The 20124-nt window shown below is 38.2% G+C and overlaps 1 protein-coding gene and 1 non-coding gene across 8 annotated transcripts in view; both read right to left on the reverse strand.

Annotated features, from left to right (window-relative positions):
* The window catches only part of Rps6ka5 (ribosomal protein S6 kinase A5), a 170349-nt gene that overhangs the window by 72378 nt on the left and 77847 nt on the right, over positions 1-20124 (reverse strand). The window lies entirely within an intron of this gene.
* On the reverse strand, positions 16623-16729 carry LOC126507291 (U6 spliceosomal RNA). Its single transcript, XR_007593474.1, has one exon. It is a non-coding gene; the product is annotated as a U6 spliceosomal RNA (small nuclear RNA).

Below are 20124 nucleotides of genomic sequence, written 5' to 3' on the forward strand. Positions count from 1 at the left end.
TTCTGGATATATAGTATTATTTTGCATGTTTAAAAGACTCACTAAACATTTCTACATTTTCTGCTGTGGGATACACATTAGTTTTCACTCTTACTGACTGTTTTTTGAGATACAATTAATACACCATGAATTCACCCACTTCGAATACAAAATTCAATGATTTTGTTTATTTAGACTTGTGAAGTCTCTAATCAATTTAATTTTCCCAAGTACCAGAAAATCCAATTTATTTACCTTTGGTTGCTTGTGTTTTTGATGCCATATGTAAGAAATTATTATAGAAGTCAATGCCACAAAAAAAATGCCAATGTTGTTGTCTGAGACTTTTATAGTTTTAGGTCTGACCTTCAGTCTTTGATCCATTTAGTTTAGATTTAACTTTTGTTTATGTTGTGAGGCATGGCCCAAATTCATATTTTAGCATATAGCTATGCAGTTGTTAGAAAGCCATTAGTTGAAAAACTGTTCATTATTGTCACTCTTGCTGAAAAACTAGTTGATTGTAAATGCAATCATTTCTGGACTCTTGGTTCTATTTTACTGACCACATCAATTGTATGTCTACACTGAAGTCAAATTTTTACAATCAGAATAGTATTGTAGAATTTTTTTTTATTAAAGTCTTATTATTGACCAGACTGGCTTTCAACTCTTGGGCCCAAGCACCCCTTTTCCTGCCTCTCAAGTAGTTGGTACACATGTATGAACCTGACTTACAATACATTTTGAAATCAAGAAGTGAGTCTTCGATCTTTATTCTTTTTTCAAAACTATTGCAGTTTTCCCCTTTAAGTTTCCACCTGAATGCTGAGGAGACCTTGCTAATTCTACAGACATGACTGAAGTTTTGAGAAGGAATGCATACTAAATCTGATATCCAATCTAGGTATATTGCCACCCCTAACATTTCATGAAGATGCTATATTTTTCCATTTACTCGGGTGATGTGGGAGTGTCATATATCAATCTGTTGATTTCATTGGTTAAGCAATAAAGAAACTGCTTGGCTGGCCCTGATAGGTTAAAACATAGATGGGAGGAGTAAACAGAATAGGATGCTGGAAGGAAGAGGAAGTGAGCTCAGACTCTGCTCTGCTTCTGGAGAGACTTGACAGCTCTGCTCTCTGGAGCAGAGACGCCAGGCTCCGCTCTCCCAGGCAGCTCCGACCCAGGATGGACATAGGCTAGAATCTTCCTGGTAAGCGCACCTTGGGGTGCTTACACACATTAATAGAAATGGGCCAAGCGGTCTTTAAATGAATACAGTTTGTGTGTTGTTATTTCGGGCATAAGCTAGCAGGCGGCTGGGGTGCTGGGGACACAGCCCCGCCGCTCTTATTTCAACACTCGGGTCACTTTCATCCTTTCAACAATGTGTTGCTTTATACTTCTTTTATTGTCAAACATTTTATTCTTTTTAGTCTAAGCTAAATGGAATTATCTTCTTAATTTACTTTCCAGATGTTCACTGCAAGAATATCAAAACTTAGTTGTATGTTGTTCTTATATCCTGCAATTTTGCTTAACCTGATTATCAATTCTAACAGTGTTTAATGAACTCCTTAGGGCTTTATAAGATCATGTCCTCTTAAAAGTTTTCTTCCTACTTTGCAATCTATAGACCTTTTGTGATCTTTCCCACCCTACAGTGTTAATAAAGTTGTAAGCATGGATATTCAGTTCATGTTTCTGATTTTAGGATAGAAGCATTTTGTCTTTCATTACTAAGTATTATGTTCACTGTGGGGTTCTGTTTTGTTCTTCATATATGCTTTTAACTGGTTGAAAAGTTCACTTCCTTGCCTGTTTTAGTGGATGCTTTTCATCACAAATGAATGTTGAGTTTTAGTCAATGCTTTCTCTGTGTTTATTTAGAAGATCACATAATATTTTATTCTACTGGTTCAGTATGTTGATTCTAGGTCTTTAAGACAATCTTGTACTCCTAGGATTAATCCTACTTGGACATGCTATATAATCCTTCTTACTTATTTCTGGATTCAGTTTGGTATAATTTTGTTGAGGAATTTTGCACTTTATTCACAAGAGATGTTAGTTTGAGTTTTCTTATGATGTTTTTGTCTGGTTTGTACACCAAGATAATACTGACCTCAGAGGACATGTTGGGAAGTGTTTTCTATTTTTTGGACAAATTTGTGAAAATTTTGTTATTAATTCTTCTTTAAAAGTTTGGTTATATTCACCAGCAAAGACACTTGGGCCTTGAGTTCTCTTCAAGTATGCCTCTACTTCCCTGAGATCATCACCAGTAATAACAACAGAAATCTGTTTCTTCTTGAGTCGATTTCAGTACTTCATATCATTCAAGGAATTCTTTTCTTCTCGCTCACTTTAAAAAAAAAAAACCCACAGGTTGTCATTAAATAGTCTAGGCTAACCTCAACCTTATAATCCCACTGCCTCACAACTTAAGTGCTGGGATTATACCCATGGCCACGATGCCCAGTTATATGCTTAGGAAATTTTAACACCCAGTTAATAGTATGTTGTTTGTAGTATTCTCTTGTGATTCATTTTAATTCAAAAGCCATATCTTCTATATCACTCCAGGTTTTATAGATTTATGCCTTTTTAAGGCTTATTGATTTGTTGTTCTTTTCAAAGAGCATTTTTGCTTTCACTGATTTTTCTGTTGTTGGCATGATATTTTTATCATGTTTTCTAATATTTATTACTTCCCTCTCTTCTATTTGCTTTGAATTAGTTATCTCTTTTTGCTGCAATGGCTATTTGGGAGAAAGTTTGTGTATGAACTGAACTTGTACACTTTTGTCTTTGTTATTATTCCATAAGCAACACAATATAATACTTTACATTGTGTAAGATACTATGAGCAATCTAGCAAAGATTTAACATTTCAGGAGATCATCTACAAGTTATATACAGCACAGCAAACCACTTGTAAAGGAGACAAGCGTCTACTGGCTCTTGTCTGCAGGCAGTGTTTATGTCCTCCAGTCCCCTACTCCCATGGATACTGAGGGGCAACTGCATGTTCCACATCTAAAATGTTGCTACAGTTATCGCCTTATATTTCTGTCTCGAAAGTACATATTTATAGTTTGTTATATCAGTCTTCCTAGTTATTTTTTTATTTTCTGATTTTGTGGAAGATTCAAATTAGGAACTGACTTCAACTCCCTGATGTCCACCCTGGCAAGATTTGTTTTGTTTTGTTTGAGAGTCTTACCTGGCATCAGAGGCTGTCCTCAAACTCATTGTGATTCTCCTGCCTCAGACTCCTAGCTGTTGGAATTTCAGGCATAAGCTACATACCTCACTTGGCTTTATTTTTTTATGTTTTGTTTTTCCTTATTTAATAGACTGGCCTGGCTATTAGTCAAGTCTATCTGATTTGAAGCATCTCTTCAATGCTGCTCCTCAGAGAACAGAGTCCTATAATTTGCACAAATTTCCCTCACTGGCTAGGTTCTCTACCTCTGCTAGTATTACAAACAGCTGCTAGGCTCCACTAATTGCTATCTGATTGCTCAATTGTTTCCAATGATATTCTGGGGCACTAATTGTCCCATAGTCTGATCCAATAAATTCAGGCTCTTAAATGAGTAGTTTGAGGACAGTATTTGAGATCTATTCTTAACCCATGTCTTATTTTGGGTTCCTTATTGCTGTAAAAAGATACTATGACCACAGTAAACTCTTCTAAAGGAAACATTTAATTGTGGTGGCTGGCTTACAGTTCAGAGGTTCAGTCCATGTGGCAGGGAGCATGGCAGCCTGCAGGCAGATGAGATGTGGTGCTGGAGCTAAGAGTGCTTACATCTTGACTCAGAGGCAACAGGAAGTAAACTTTCACACTAAATGAAGCTTGAGAAAAACCCTCAAAACCCACCCCCACAATGACATACTTCCAATAGAAGGTGTGCCTTCCACCTCAAGGTCTGGATTAAAAGCGCATTAAGTCATTCAGTCTCCTCTAACAAGGCCACACCTCCTAATAGTGCCACTCCCTATGAGTTTATGGGGGTCAAATACCCAAACTACTACTACACCCAGGAGGACTTTTAAGTTGCCTACATCCAAAAATTTGCTTATTTTGCAAATTATTTTGCATACTCCTCACAATCTCTACAGTACCTAAAACTGTTTCAAATACAATTAGTTCTGTTGGTGAGTGCTTGAGATTTCTCTATTCTTATGAACCAAACAAAAAGCAAAAATAAAAAACAAAACCAAAAGCACCTCAAGTTCCATGTCCTAGAGCTGATAGTGAGGACAGTAGCAAGATTCAACTGAAGTGCCCCTGCTTAGCTGGCAGGGTGCTGAGTAAAGGCAGCAATCTCTGGCTTCTCAGCCTCCCTCTAACAGCATGGAACCCTAACTCTACAAGCAAAGCAGAACCGGGATGACCAGAGCTCTGCACTCAGCCTCCCAAGCCAGCAAGGAGCTTGCATCCTAGCAATAAGAGCTGGGTGGAAGAAAGGAATCCTCAGCTTCTCAGGTACTTTCATGACTTCTTTTTAGAGAAATGGATGGGGTTATTGTTGAGATCAGACTGCTCTAAGTTATTCCTTATTGTTAAAACTTTTAAAAGATTGCCTTGTCCTTAGAGACTCCATTTTACAAGTATCACTTGACTACATTCTAAGTGAAAACACAATGGCAAGAAGACTCTGCACCTTATTGGGCACCTAAACATGGAAATGACTCAGTTGGCAAATGTAAAAAGACAGGCAAAGCAGTGCATTCCTGTAACTCCATAACTGGGAGTGGGTTGGGACTGTGGAGATAGCCAGTAACCAGCCTAGGTAAAAAATAAGGCAGAGAAACAATTGAGGAAAACACCCAAGGTTGAACTTTGGCTTCCACCTGCATACACACTTGAACCTGCATTTAAATGTCCACTAACATGTACACACACACAGACGCATGCAATTTATTTGTTTGTTTATTTATTTATTTATTGAGGCAGGGCTTCTCTGTTTAACAGTCCTGGATGTTCTGGAACTCCCTATTCAGACCAAGCTGACCTCAAACTCACAGAGATCTGTCTGTCTCTGCCTTTCAAGTGCTGAGATTACAGACTTGTGCCACTGTAGGCCCAAATTTCTACATGGTTTGCCAGTCAAGCTCCCGGGCCATGGTTAGTGTCTGGAGCAGTCCCGCACCCTTCCAGACAGGCTGTGCAGGGTGTGCTGCTTCTCTGCTTTGGAATCATGTAGATCTCCTGAGAAAAGGTGTCCATTCCAAGCTAGCGACAGCTGCGCACTTGACTGTAGTCCTGCTACCCCAGAAACAGAATGTTAATGAACTTCCACGCCAGTTTACCTTGGGGGATAAAAGGTGTTTGGATCATAAACGTGAGTGATCTTCAGGATTTGAATGAACCCTGAGACTCCCTTCCGATATTGTTGTGTGAACTGTGTCTCAATTATTCCCGCACCTCCATGCTGGTTCAGAGAGGGAAAAATAGTTTATGTTGGGGCATCAGACCCTGACACAGGTGTGCTGCCACCACCCAGCTGGCACATGCAAGTTTAAAAAGAAGTATATTATCTCTCTTGTATTACCTTCAAGACACAAAATTAATTTATTCCTAAAAGTTGAACAAGTAAAATCCAATAAACCTCTCAAAGTAAAACAGGCCTATATGAGCACATGGCATATTTTTTAAAATCACACCAGGAAAACTAGGCCTGAGAGCTTACTGAGCATACCAGACAGTGAAAGGGGTCCCACAATGCTCACATCTGAACCACATAAAGAGGAGCTGTCAATAACCCTCACATCCCGTCACCTGACCAGTCACTATACACATCAAGTTTCCCTAGGAAGTTAGCTGGGCTCTGTCCCTACCGCTGACTGGGCCTACTCCAAGGCCTAGTCTAGATCTTGGTTCTAGAACCTCCAGGATCCCATACTTTGCCTGGGCAACTTCTCTTTACCCTGAGACTCCTCAATAGCTAGACTTTGGAAGCTAAGATGCCAATAAACCTCCTGGCGGATTCTTACTATCTTATATACCATCTGTGGTGAGTCTCAATGCCATCTATATCTGCTTCCCAATTTCTCAGGAAGCCATTCTTCAACTTCGCTACAATTTCTTTAATTGCTATATTATTATATGATTGTTATATAGGTTGATTGATTAATTGTGATATGTAATATATGGCCTAAAAGTTAACTTGAGATTCTAATATAAGAACCTGGTTTTGCCTCAGCTTGCTATCTAGGGAAATCAGAGCTTCTAAGTAAACTGCAGAAAAAAAAATGTGAATTTATAGTTATTCAATAAATTCTGACACTGTGGGAAGGTATCAACATGCCCATCTATGCTTCTGACATAGTGGGTGCAGTTTTTCTAGTATGTTTTGTATTTGTATACGAACTGTAAAGTCTATTTTTCCATCTCTACAGACACACACACACACACACACACACACACACACACACACACAAACTGTTTGGGACTTAGATCCAGACAACTTTGTACCCATAGTTCAATTTGGTAAGAACTATAATTTTAACAATACTGAATTTCCAACCATAAACATGGTATATTTCTGTTATAAATAGCAATGCATTTATAACATTCTAATCCATAAAGTAAATTTATTACCCAAGTATATCATATTTTCAAAAAATATGCTCTGAAAAGCTCACTTTGCAGTTGTTTGGCACTTATAGAAATACAACTACACCTTGTTTTTTGTACTTTAAATCAACCATTAGCTTACAGAAGACTTGTAAGTGTAGCACATAGAACTCTTTTTGCAAAACAGCTATGTCACCAAACAACTAAACTCATGCTTCATCATACAACATAATCACTTATGAATAAAAAAATTTACATAAATTTATCATTACCATCTACCCTCAATCCTGAATTTAATTTGTTCCCCAAGTATCTTCTAGATATGTGACTAGATCCAACTTGAAATGTATTTTCTCAAATATGCAACAAATCCTCAATCTTTCCTAGACTTCCATAACCTTGGCACTTTAGGTTACAAGCGTGTCAATTTGTAGGCCATGTGACAATGTGAACTGGCCTTACACCATCATACTCAGAAGTGTATCTTTGGGAGAGTCTTTTCTTGTGGCATCTTCTCAGTTGGTGCATTATTTCAACTCATCCTACTATCAATGATTTTTCTTTGATCATTTGAATAAGGTGGTTTTCTTTGAGTTGTCTACCATAAGAGAACGTGAGCCCACACTGCATCTTTATAATTAAAAATTATAATCTTTTGGAGAGGTAGTTTGAAAGTATGCAGCTATTCTAGCCCGCATTAAGCATTCAGTTATTTAGCTTTATCTGAATAAATTCAGGGTTTCTTATTTTATCTAAAAGGCAAGAATGTACCATTGTTAGTTACCAAACTGTAGATCCAGAAAGCCATTGTGGGATATTTGTTTACACTACATTAAAATGTATCTATGTTTTGCCTCACCTGCCTAAGGCACATGATTGGTTTAATAAAGAACTGAAAGGCCAATAGCTAGGCAGGAGAGAATAGGTGGAACTTCTGGACAGAGGAAGGGACTCACGGTTAGAATCTATTGCAGCAAGGACACCAACAAGACACAGTGGGAGTCAGACGTACAGAATGGAGAGATAAAAAAAGTCACATGGCAAAATGTGGATTAATAGAAGCATTAATTTAAATTCCAGGGGCAGTGAGGAACAAAATAAGTGTCTGTGTTATTTTGGGGCACTGGCGGCCCAAAAGAAACCTTGCTACAGAAAATATAGGACAAGATTAGATCCAGAGAAATACAGGGGAAGGCTTTATAGGAACATCAGCTTGAGCCATATGGGAGACACAGCACTAATCAAGAGCAAGTCAGGCCAGTGGCTGAAAAAGGGTGGTAAATATAGGACAAGTTCTTGGCAAAGTTCCCAGTTACTTCATGCAAAATCCAGGTACTTCATGCAAACAGGGACTGTCCAGTCCTGAATAGTTAGTACCTAAGTTTAGTTTAGATAGTTTATTAGTTACCTTTAACATGGAAGGCCAGTTTTCAGGAGGCTGGCCCTTGTTTGTAGCTGTGTTAGTGGGATAAGTTTTAACTATTCTATTTTTAATCCTAGGGACATTATTGAGTCCTGGGTTTCCATATATGTAACATATATTTCACAGCTTTGCTGTGAAAACACTAAGTGTAAGAACTGTGAAGTCCTTTCTCAACATCTAATAATTTTGCCCTTTTTTGGGTAGCCCTTGAATGCTTCACTGCCATAATTAATTTTGTTTTTTCTTCTCTCTCTCTCTCTCTCTCTCTCTCTCTCTCTCTCTCTCTCTCTCTCTCTCTCTCTCTCTCTCGATACAGGGTCTCAATATGTAGCCCTAGCTATCCTGGAATACACTATGTAGATCATGATAGCTTTGAACTCATACAGATCTGCCTATCTGCATTCTGAGTGCTGAGATAATAGTCATGAGACACAAAGCCTGACCTGTAGTTATGTATATCCTCTACCCCATCTCCCTCCCTCCCTCTCTGTGTGTGGTCTGTGTCTATGTGTGTACACATGAGTGCAAGTGCCTATGGAAGCCAGAAGCTCCTCAGGAACTGAGTTACAGGAGTTGTAAGGTACTCAACATGGGTTCTGGAGTGGGATTCAGGTTCTCGGCAGGAGTAGTACATGATTGTAACTGTTTAGCAATCTCTCCAGCCATGGATGTAATTAGTACTGCTAAAGCATGCCCCTTCTAGAATTTTGATTAACATTTTGTTGTGTTTACCAAGTCTATTCATCCTGGGAGTAATCAACTCCAAACCCTTTGTCCCCTGAGTCAAGGAGCTACTGGAATCTCCATTCAGTATATTAGGCTTCCAGGTATTGTTTAAGTAGCTGGGCAACTTACAACTCTCTTCTGCATACTCATTTATTCCTTTGTTTGTAAGATTCTCTTCTTCCATAATCAATAGCTGCTCTATTAGCCTCAAATCCCCATTTCTAACTTGTGATGTTTTCTTTGTGCTATCAAAAATAAAACTTGCTTGAAGATCAGAGTGCAGAGTAAGCCATACGAGTTAGCCGTAGAGGCCATGCAGTAGTGGCACACACCTTTGATCCCAGCACTAGGGAGGTGGAGACAGGAGTGATATGGCTGGGCGGAGAGAGGAATGTAAGGCAGGATAAGACATAAACTCAGAGCATTCAGTCCGAGGATTCATGGAGACAGGATCTTGCCTGCTTTGGTCTGAGGATTTTGTTAAGAACGAGTGGCTGGCTGCTCTCTTTCTCTGATCTTTCAGCTTTTGCCCCCTAATATCTGACTCTGATTTTTATTAATAAGACCAACCTCTTAGATTGTGTTTAGAGGGAGATACTTTATTTTTAGAAAGATGAATGTAGTAGTAAAAATATATACGTCTTTGATATCATATAATAAAAAATATTAGCTGCAACTTTTATCAATTGTAATCCAAATCCCTTTTTAAAAATCCATTTTTAAAACTTTTTACTATATATGTATCCACAGGATGCATGTTAGGTGAGAGACAACTCCTGGGTCCAGATACTGTATTATCTCTAACACTCACACAGGACCATGTTTTCTCGAGCATTTGGTCACTCCACTCTAGCTAGCTTCACCAAGTTTGGCAAAGCTATTCCACAGTTTAACTATAATTACAATTGGGCTAGTGGGCTTCAGAACTTAAGAACAGTAATAGGGAATATGGTGTTTTTCTAATTCAGTGAGCTGACTATCAAGGATGTACTGAAACTGAGATTCTGGGGTCATTACACCTCTTTGTTCATGAGGAGAAAAATGGCTCAGGTAAAATTAGAGCAAATCCACCAGGCAGCGAACCAATAAACCATATAGACCAGACTATATAACTTACTCAAGGTAAGTTTGAGGTATAAAGATATAAAGTTTCATCTCATAACAATAAGAAAAAGAAAGAGCATCAGAACCAGATATTGCAAGCAAATGTTGAGCCAGCGCCACACCACTGGCTTCAAAATAGTCAGCGATATCATGAGTAGTCAAATCCTCACTGACATCAGAGGCTGAGGTTCTCGGCACTTTAGCTCAAGAAAGCCTACCTCAACTCTGGGTAGAGTCCTGCATTTCCTGAGCTGGCACAATTCAATTTCCCACTGAAGAGGCAGTACCAAGCCTGAACTGAGGAGTGCATCTGAGTGAAACTGCTGCTAGAAATACACATGTCCATCTGCTGGGTGGATGCTTACCCAAGCCAGGTCATCTGCCCTGAGTAATTTCCCAATAAATTATGGATCCATCTGATTTTTAGAAATTTCTTTGTAAGTCTCTATTGGCTTCTGGCACAAGCTGCAAGCCTGAGTTGTTTATTTTTTGTTTCGTCTGTTTTGTTTAAGCCAAAGCTGGTTTTAGTTTCTTATTAAATGAACACTGTCAGGAACAGCATGTGACTTCTTAGGTTTTTTTTTTCCACAATTCTTCAGCTTTTACCTCTATGATTATCAATTTATACTATAATCAACAACAAAATAAAATCACAACATGGAATGAGTAGTACTGTCAGTACATACTCTTGGCTACTGATGCCTGCACAAAAGTAGCAACTTCCCTAGAATCCGGGATAGCACTTTTGAAAGGAACTCAGTCAGTCTGGTGTCTAGCTCTGGTGTATAGTCTCAGTCTAGGCTAGCCTAAACACAACTCACTGCTTCTGAGGCTAGCCTAAGAATAGCAACTACAGACACTGAACACTTATTTTGTACTAGTTCTATTTAGAAAGGAAAAAATCTGATCTGTATAATACTATAAAGTAGGTACTATTAAAATAATACTATAGTATTAGAGAAAATACAGTGGTTGTCAAAGAAAAGGAAACTTGAAAGTTAAACTGCCCCGAGTCATACATCTGGTCAGGTAATGAATAAGGGTGATGAAGCCGAGCAGCAGGACCCCTCTAGACACACTGTTTTATATGCTCCCTGGGCGAATTTCCTTTCCACCTTCTCTGCTCTGCTATTTCTTCCCTTCTCAGAATGTTGGCCTTGCTAATTACTGTCAGAAGAACCACCTGAAGATCAACTATCTACCTTCTAATATTTAAATAATTTAGTTCATGTAATCCTACATATCTTGGTCATATAACTTCACTATATTATATGCTTGTCCCAGTTAAATTTTTGAAGGCTCATCTGAAGTCAAAGATCCCTAGAGCAGGCATTCTATGGGGATTATATGCAGGATTTAAAAAAAAGAGCTATAGTAAATACTGAGATTAAATCTTTTCTAAGGAGTGTTGGCTGACCTGGTACTTGCTATGTGGCTCAGGGTACCCTTGAATTCCTAAAAGTCACCCTAAGTCAGCTTCCCAAGTGCTAAGAACAGGTATGCGGGCCACTATTCTCAGTTTAAATCTTTTTTTTCTTTCTAATGCTGTGTGAAACAATATTCAGTGGCAGACTTTTAGCTTGGATAATTCAAGGGCAGCAACTTGTGTCTTACAACAGTGAAAACAGAGCTGTGTGTTTTTGGAGAAAAAACCAAACAGGACTTGACTTTGCCTGCAAGAATATCTGCAGCCTTGCAAACCTTCTTTAACTTCTCCTGAAACTATCATTTTAATCCACCTGCGTGTTCAAACAGAGGTGAAATGGGTAACAGAAAGGTGCTACATTCTCAGTTCTTACCAGAGATTAGAGTCTCATATTGTTTAAAAGCAAGTACAATCAAATGGTCAGTTGTGAGAAATATTGTGTAATCCATCAAAATAATATAATAGATCTATAATATATACATCTTTCTTGTTATGCTATTGTGACTTCGGGACAAAGTCAGACAGCAAAAAGCTACGAACATGAGAAACATGATTTTAGAAAATTTGCACCCTGTTTACAGGTCTACAGTATGAGGCGTGAGAAGTACTCTCAAACTGTTCCTGTCTTTAGAAGGCTGAGAAAACAATCCATTACTCCATCATAAATAAGAAACTATTAAAGTTTCTCCTATATTTTAATGCCTCAACTATGACTTTATAAAAACAAAATGAATCAAGCAACCAAAAACAAAAGTTCAGCTTTCTACAACTTCAAATTTACCAAAACTGTGTAACAGTAACAAGAATCCCATGAACCAACTATGAAAACCCAACACACATTTTGTTCATTTGCTGTGGAATTCTCTTCTCTGCTCTTACATATGTGCACATCTTTCCTGAGCCAGCTGAAAACACTGTTCTTGACTTGTAAAACTTTCCAGAGGCATTCTCTCACATAACCACATGATAAAACAGCATTACCATATCTAGATTTCCCAATTAAACTGTGTCATTTGCCTAATGTTCTTTGTGGTGACTTTATTCCACTCTAAAATCCAGTTCAAGAACACACTGCACAGAGCTTATGTAACAGATAGATGGAAGCTTCTGCCTTTCTTTTCTTGTCCCTGACTGTTTAAGAGGAAACATCCTTTGGTGTGGGCCAGTCCTCACTGTGCGATGTTCTGCCATGATCAGACGAAAGTATAAATGCCTACAACAAATATTAGCAGATGATGTTATCTTCCTAGGCCACATGGGAGTATGGATTCGTTTTCCCAACTAATTTTGATCATGTCATTAATTTAGAATCATCAAAGTACTGATTGCCAGGTTTCTCCACTATAAAGTTACTATGTTTTCCCTTGTAATCAACTGGAAAACTATGAAGATATGAGCTGAGATTATGCAAAACTATACTGTTTCTCACTAAACTATCACCCACTCACGTTAGTGTGGAGTGTTGATTTTATAACTCCCTCTCTCCTTCTCTTTGTCAGTATTATTCCACAAGGGAGAGCTTTGCTTCTGCCCCCATTACACTCTTCTTTATACCACAACAAGATGTTCTTGTTCCATTTTGTACTTTTCTCAACTTTATTTTGATACAGCTACACTGATGATCATTATCTGTCAGGGATGGCACTAAGCATTTTACAGACATCATTTCATTTAAGTCAAACAACTCCAGGAAAAGTGGGACAGCAGAGGGCTGGGGAAATCAAGTATTGCATCTGGCACACTCAGCTAGGAGATGCTGAAATAGTTTTCAAATAGAGAAATGTTTAAGTAGGAAACGTATATTTACAGAGGAGCCAGGGAATAATTTAGCTCAGTATAATTTAGCACAGGTAGCAAAGCAGAAGAGAGGAGACTGAGTGGGAGAGGAGAAAGGCTGGACAGATTAGCCCGAAAGCCTGACTTCAGAGTTGAGTATGTCATAGTTAATCTTGACTGTCAATTTGATTGGACTGAGAGATGCCTAGATTACACTACAGCATACCTCTAGGTAAGTCTATGCAGGCATTTCCAAAGTGCACTAGATCATGAGAAATCTAATTATTAATAGTCCAATAATTCACTGATTAATTAAAAATCTGAATAAAACTATGGGAAGGCGGTACAAGGTGGAGCCTGGTTAGATGTATTGCTGTGGTCATGTCTTTGACAAGTGTATCTTGGCTGTGGCCCCTTCTTGTTACTGTTCTCTGCTTCCTGGATACTAAAAGTGAAGAGTACTTTTCTACCACGCCCTTCCACCATGATGTTAAGCCTCACTACAGGCCGAGATGCAATGAAGTTAGCAATAACAGACTGGATGTAGGAGCTGAAACAAAACTGTCCTCCTTATAAACCTAGTTGTCACAGACAAAAACCAAAATCTAATTAATATGTATAACACCCATTTCAAGTAAAGTAAAAGCAATGGAGTGACCCAAACATAACAATATGACAAAAAATCTTATTAAGGAGTAAATAAGAAGAGTAAACTGAGAAAGATAAAGGAAAGTAACAGATCGTTTTTCACAGTCAGCTATTAAATAAAGCTGCCTCTTCTGATACATGAACGTAACAAAGGAGCTGAGCACACAAATGCCACATTATTTCTTCAGATGCCAGCCAGTTAGCTCAAGACACCTTTCTTTATTATAACAATGATACACCAATTCTTTCATGGCTGCTGGCAAAGACTTATGAACTAATATATAAAAATATCCAGCATGGTGCCCAGTGGCAAGTAAATAGTAAAACATCTAAAAGTGAGTATAAAAATATTTGTTATGCCAGCGGCGGTGGTGAATGTCCTTAATCCTAGTACTAGTACTCAGGAGGCAGAGGCAGGCGGATCTCTATGATCCTGAGGCAGCCTGGTCTACATACTGAGTTCCAGAACAGCTAGGGCTGTTACACAGAGAAACCCTGTCTTGAAAAACAAAAACAAAACAAAACAAAAAAACCCAACAAAAATATTTGTCACATGCTGGGCGGTGGTGGCGCATGCCTTTAATCCCAGCACTCGGGAGGCAGAGGCAGGTAGATCTTTGTGAGTTCGAGGCCAGCCTGGTCTACAAGAGCTAGTTCCAGGACAGGCTCCAAAGATACAGAGAAACCCTGTCTCGAAAAAACAAAAACAAACCAACAAAAATATTTGTCACATTCCTATCAAACCTTTCTCCTTTGTGATTCTGGTAAAACAAATCTAAGATTTTCTGGCCTACAGAAAACCTACAATTGTATTGACATTCTCATTATTGTAATAGTTAAGAGTAAGAGAATATTGACAAAAATGTCTTCAAGATATATTTTATCCAGTTGGGCAGGTATTATTCAGTAGGTCAGAATCTGAAAAATGGATTGCTGAGTCACAATATATTTACATATTGAATTTGGTAAATACTACCAGTTTTAATTAAAAAAAAAAAAGCAGAAGCTAGGGTTGATATGATGGTCAGTGGCTAAAAGCACATAACTGTTCTTGCAGAGGAGCCAAGTTCAGTTTCTAGTTTCCACTTCAGGCATCAGGATGTTATCAACTACCTAAAACTCCAGCTCCCAAGGGTCTGAACTCCTCATCTGCACTTTCTGGGTACTGCATCCACATGCACAAATCCACACATACATCCACATAATTAAAAATAAAACCACTTTTTCTTAAAGGTAGAAGCCATTTATATTCAATATCAGTGTGTTCTATAAAAGTTGTAATTCCTGCTATTATCAGTATCTTAATTTCTTTTCCTATTGCCATGATAAAAATACTTCTGCAAAAGCAACTTTAAGAGGACAGGATTTATTCTGGTTCATAGTTCAAGGGTATAGTTTATAGTGGGGAAGTCAAGGTGTGGGAACTTGAAGTACCTGGTTACATGCTGCTGCTCAGCTCACTTTCTACATTTGTGCAGTTTAGGAGTCTGTCCATGAAATGGTGCTACCCACAGTGGGTGTGTCTTCCCATATCAGTATAATCAATATAATTCCCCATAGGCATGTCTGGAGGCCCATCTTCCAAGAGATTCTATCAAGCAGACAATTAACACTAACCATCCCAATTCCCAATCTACATCCTTGCTCACTGTCAATCTATGAGGCAGTTCCCAGATCCAAATAATCTTAAATAAAGAAGGAGAGTGAAGAAAATTTGAGTTTGTGAATTTATTTCCAGTGAAGTCAGATAAGCCATTACAGACAGAAAGAAGGTGATGAAGCTTTAGGTAGAAGAGATTCTGTGAAGGTTCATAGAAGAGAAATTATCAAGAATCTTAGGCAAAGATAAACAATCAATCTGGCACGATTGTTGTAATATTGGCCTGAATGCTTTGGGGGAAACATTGGATTTAAGACCTGCTCCACAGAATGAAGTCTTGACTAGTATTATAAATCCAGCCATGAACCCATGGTATGGATACCACAGGTCCAAGGGAGAACTTACTATTACTATTTTGCTAAGTAAACATTGTACCAAACTGCCTTCTAAATACTTATCTTTGCACTCTTGTTTTTATAGTGGACACAGTTAAAATATTAGGACTCACACTTAGTTCAAGTGCAGAGAAAGTGACTATGGAGTGCTCAGTTGTTGAAAGGACAAGTACACATACATACAAACATACCCCCAAGATTAAGGGAACATAATAGAAGAAAGGGCAAAAAAAAAAAAGCCATATTGGGGAAGTCTGATGCAAAACCATGTCTCCTGAACATGACAGACCTATGTACTCATGGGCTCACTTTAGCTACAGCTACCTGTACAAGATATTAGGATCATGAAAACTTCATCACACATATGGGTAAGAGCTTATGAGGTCACATCCCTCCCTGAGGGATTACTGAGTTAATGGTGGCTGGGAAAATGAGCACCACTCTCTTTGGTCATATAAAGTTGCCTAGTAAATGACCTTCCAACCATGCTCATGCAGAAGCCCCATGTAAATTCACTGCATCACATACATTAAAAGACATAAAGTAGGAAGGAGGCTTATTGGGAAAAAGAAAGGTTTCAGTGAAAGAAGCTGGGGAGAATAAGGAAGGTAATATGCGGAGGTGAGAATAATTAAAATTCATTATATACAAGTATGAAAACTGTCAAATTAAAAAACCTTAAAACAAATAAGTAACCATAGTCTACAGGGTAATTCTGAAGAACAGCTAACATAAATCAAACTTTTCAAGTGTGTATTAAACAGAGAACAGCCACTGCAAACAAAGTTACTTTCTATAAATAAAAAACATAGTATTTTTTAGGTTAAAATGACACAATCAAAATTTTGTCTTTGAAGCATAAACTATTTATTAATTTGGTACATTTCAAAACAAAAAAGTCAAATTCAGTTGTATCTCTAACAACTTTTTCTCCTAGCACTCTTTTTAAAAATATGGAATACTTGAAGAATTTGCCTATCATTGTTGCGCAGAGGCCATGCTAATCTTCTCAGTAGCGTTCCAATTTTAGTGTATGTGCTGCCAAATCGAGCACTCTCCTGGCACTCTTAGTATTTCTAGCAAGCCCTTGTATTTGAGCAAAGAGGCTACCTCCCTCGCTGAAAGGGAAAAGGCATGTTCCTTTTGGTGGAGCACACTTACAGGCTTTCATGACCTTTGTACACACCACTTAATGTTGAACCCAGAAATCTCCCCGCCGTTCTCTAATTCATTTGCTCTTATTAGCAAGTGGAGAAATGCAATGGGGTTTAAAGTTCTGCTGAGAACTACAGAATTGCCTCACTGCATCTTCCTACTGAGGATGCAGGGGAAGAACCACAGGTGGAGCCAGAGAGCTGCTTCAGAGATGTCCTGTTCTCAGCTTCCACAAGCCTACTTGACAGCTGACACCAACAACCTCCTGCTTTCAAGGAAAAGACTATTCTGCTTTCACTCTCCAGTCACACACACTACCCTTCCTGTTTCAAGTTTCGTGTGCCCCCTCATACGATGTCTCCTTACAGTTCATCACAGTCACCACAGAAAGAGTGCTCAGTCTTCATCACAGTCACCACAGAAAGCGTGCTCAGTCTTGAGAATTAGTTGTATTAACTTAAAAGGAGGAACGTCTGTCAGCAGTTCCTGTCTGTTCTGTGACATTAGTGACTACAATGCACAATGAACCATTGTTACCATCATCAATCATCAACACCTTTGCAATTTCTGAGATGAAACTAAAACTCAAAAGGGAACTCTAATGTCTTAAACATCCAACTCCTATTGAAATGATAACACATGAGCAAAGAACTGCCTACAAGACTGATGTAGCATTTACTAAGAATGTTCCTAGGCATCACCCTTGTAAATACACTTGTAATTTGCTTCTTTAATGTATAATGAGTCCTGATGATTAATCTGACTGATTATTAAAGCCAAAGATCAGCTGACTTTTCAGACACTACTAAAAGAGAAACTGTTTTGTTCAGATTATTTCCCACATAAAATTCCAACTTCTGTTGAAATAATGAGTTCTAAAAAAGAGAAGAATAGATGAAAATGTTTTTATATTTCTTGTATCAACATAGGTAGAGAAAAAGTTATAAAGGAGTAAGCTGTCCATGTTGTAAGATTTGGAAAAGCTGCAAGAAATACAAAGGGGAAAACTCCACCGTGTGTGTGTGTGTGTGTGTGTGTGTGTGTGTGTGTGTGAGAGAGAGAGAGAGAGAGAGAGAGAGAGAGAGAGAGAGAGAGAGAGAGAGAGAGAGAGAGGACATGCATACTATATCATATGTCAGGAGGGTCAGAGGACCACTGTCAGGAGTCAGGTTCTCTCTTTCAGTGGCAAAAAATGTCTTATATATCAAATGAGTTCTGCAAATGTACATCTGTCTTTTTCTACCATTGTTCCCTCCTCCATGAATTGTTGCAGTTTGGGGCTGAACTATGCCATGCCCAGACAGCAACCATTCATTCTTAAGCCTCTTCCTCATCCTCCTCACAAACTAGCTAACGGAGTATAGTCTATAAGGTTTCTATAAGGTTGAAACTCAGCTAAAGAGAAACAGCCAAGTTCCCTCTTANGGAGTTCGAGGCCAGCCTGGTCTACAAGAGCTAGTTCCAGGACAGGCACCAAAGCTACAGAGAAACCCTGTCTCGAAAAACCAAAAAAAAAAAAGCAGACATGGAAGCACATACCTGTAATCCTAGAGCTGGGGAAGCCAAGACAAAAGAATCCCTATGGGGCCTTTTGAATCCCTAGTCTTGCCTAATTGATGAAATAGATCCAGGTTCAGTGAAAGACCCTGTCTCAAAATATAAGGTGGAGATAGATTGTGGACAATACCTAATGTCAACAACCTCTGCCTTCCACATGTGTGTGCAAGTATGTACATGTACACACACACACTTTCAAGAGATGGATTTAGAGCAAGGGCTATCAAATAATAACTCGGAGGGCAAATCTAGTTCACTACTAATCCTATAAGTAAAATTTTTATTGGAACTGTACTATGCCTATTTGTTTACTACAATCTATGGTCAAAGAGACCGAAAAGCCTGCAAAGCTTAAAATAGTTACCATCTGGCCCTTTACTGGTCAGGAAAAAGTACTGCCTACTGATTTAGAGAATGGCAGATAGAACATAAACAAATGAGAGATAATTATAATTAAAGCTTATTGTGGGAAGCAATCATACACACTCAATTCTGTTAGAAATGCTAGTATATTCCATAACTAAATTCAAATGTCACGGATAGCATCTGGTAAGATACTATCATTATAATGATCTTATTTGGAGAAGCCTGTGCCAACCAAGCAAATTTTATCCCCTTGGAGTAAGCCATGTCAAGCACTCTGCAGTGAGCCATGATTTGATGTTAGCCTAGATTTGAATCTCTAAAACATCCTGAAAAACAGCAGGGATGGCTATAAATCTCCTTGAGTTAAATGTTCAGGAAAAGAAGAGAGAAAAGTCACAGACACCAACATGTCTTAGGGCAGACTGAGAAGGAACAACACAGTAAGATCTCAAGGTATAAAATTACTGTAAAAAAGTAGAGTCCTTCAGCTATAAGATACAGCAGGTGCTGTTTACGATAGCAATGATGGCAAGTTCAATATTAATCCAAGATACACAAGTTGAAAGAAAATGTTTAACCACTCTTGAAGATCTTAGAAGCAGATTCCTATAGGCAAGGACAGTCCATCTTCTTGAACAGGACTAACCAGTATCACCAAAATGTCAGTGTGCTCAAAGTTAATTTTTTAATTTAAAGAAATGACAATAAAACCCACTAACAAGATTTTCTTTGCCTAGAACAAAACAATTTTACTATAAAGCTCATGTTGAAAAGGACAGGAAATAGCCTTCCATAAAGTTCTAAATATGAGCAATAAAAAGCAAGAGTCATTGGGGAACTGACATTACTGAATACTAAAATACATTGATTGTACTGCTAAAGGAATTCCAGTATGGTGCTCTGGCATTATTCAATAAGCCAAACAGGAGAGAAGGTTAAGAAACATATCCAAACAGACAGTCATGGATGAAAAAGGTTGCAGCACAAGTCAGGGAAAAGAATGAGCTTTTCTCTTAGTAATGCAGAAAAACTGAGTGGCCATCTAAAAAGCTAGATCCTTACTTCTTGTCCTACTCAAACAAAAACTCTACTTGGATCAAAGTTCTCCACACAAAAACAAGAACCATGTAAATACTAAAGAAAAAAGAAACCAGTAAATTCCTTTATATACTTAAGAGAACAGAAAGTCTTTCAATTATGACTCAAAATTGAGGGCCATAAGGATAATTTTAAAAATAAATTCTACTATATATAAAATTTGTTTGATAAAAGTATTGTAAACAAAGTTAAAAAATGAAAAATGTGGAAATATTTATCACAAATGGATAATCTTTCTAAGAGATCCTAGAAACTGAGAAAAAATGAGCAAAG

This window comes from Alexandromys fortis, unplaced genomic scaffold (assembly GCF_014885135.2).
Source record: "Alexandromys fortis isolate MF-2015 unplaced genomic scaffold, M_Fortis_MF-2015_v1.1 scaffold_63, whole genome shotgun sequence".
NCBI lineage: Eukaryota > Metazoa > Chordata > Mammalia > Rodentia > Cricetidae > Alexandromys > Alexandromys fortis.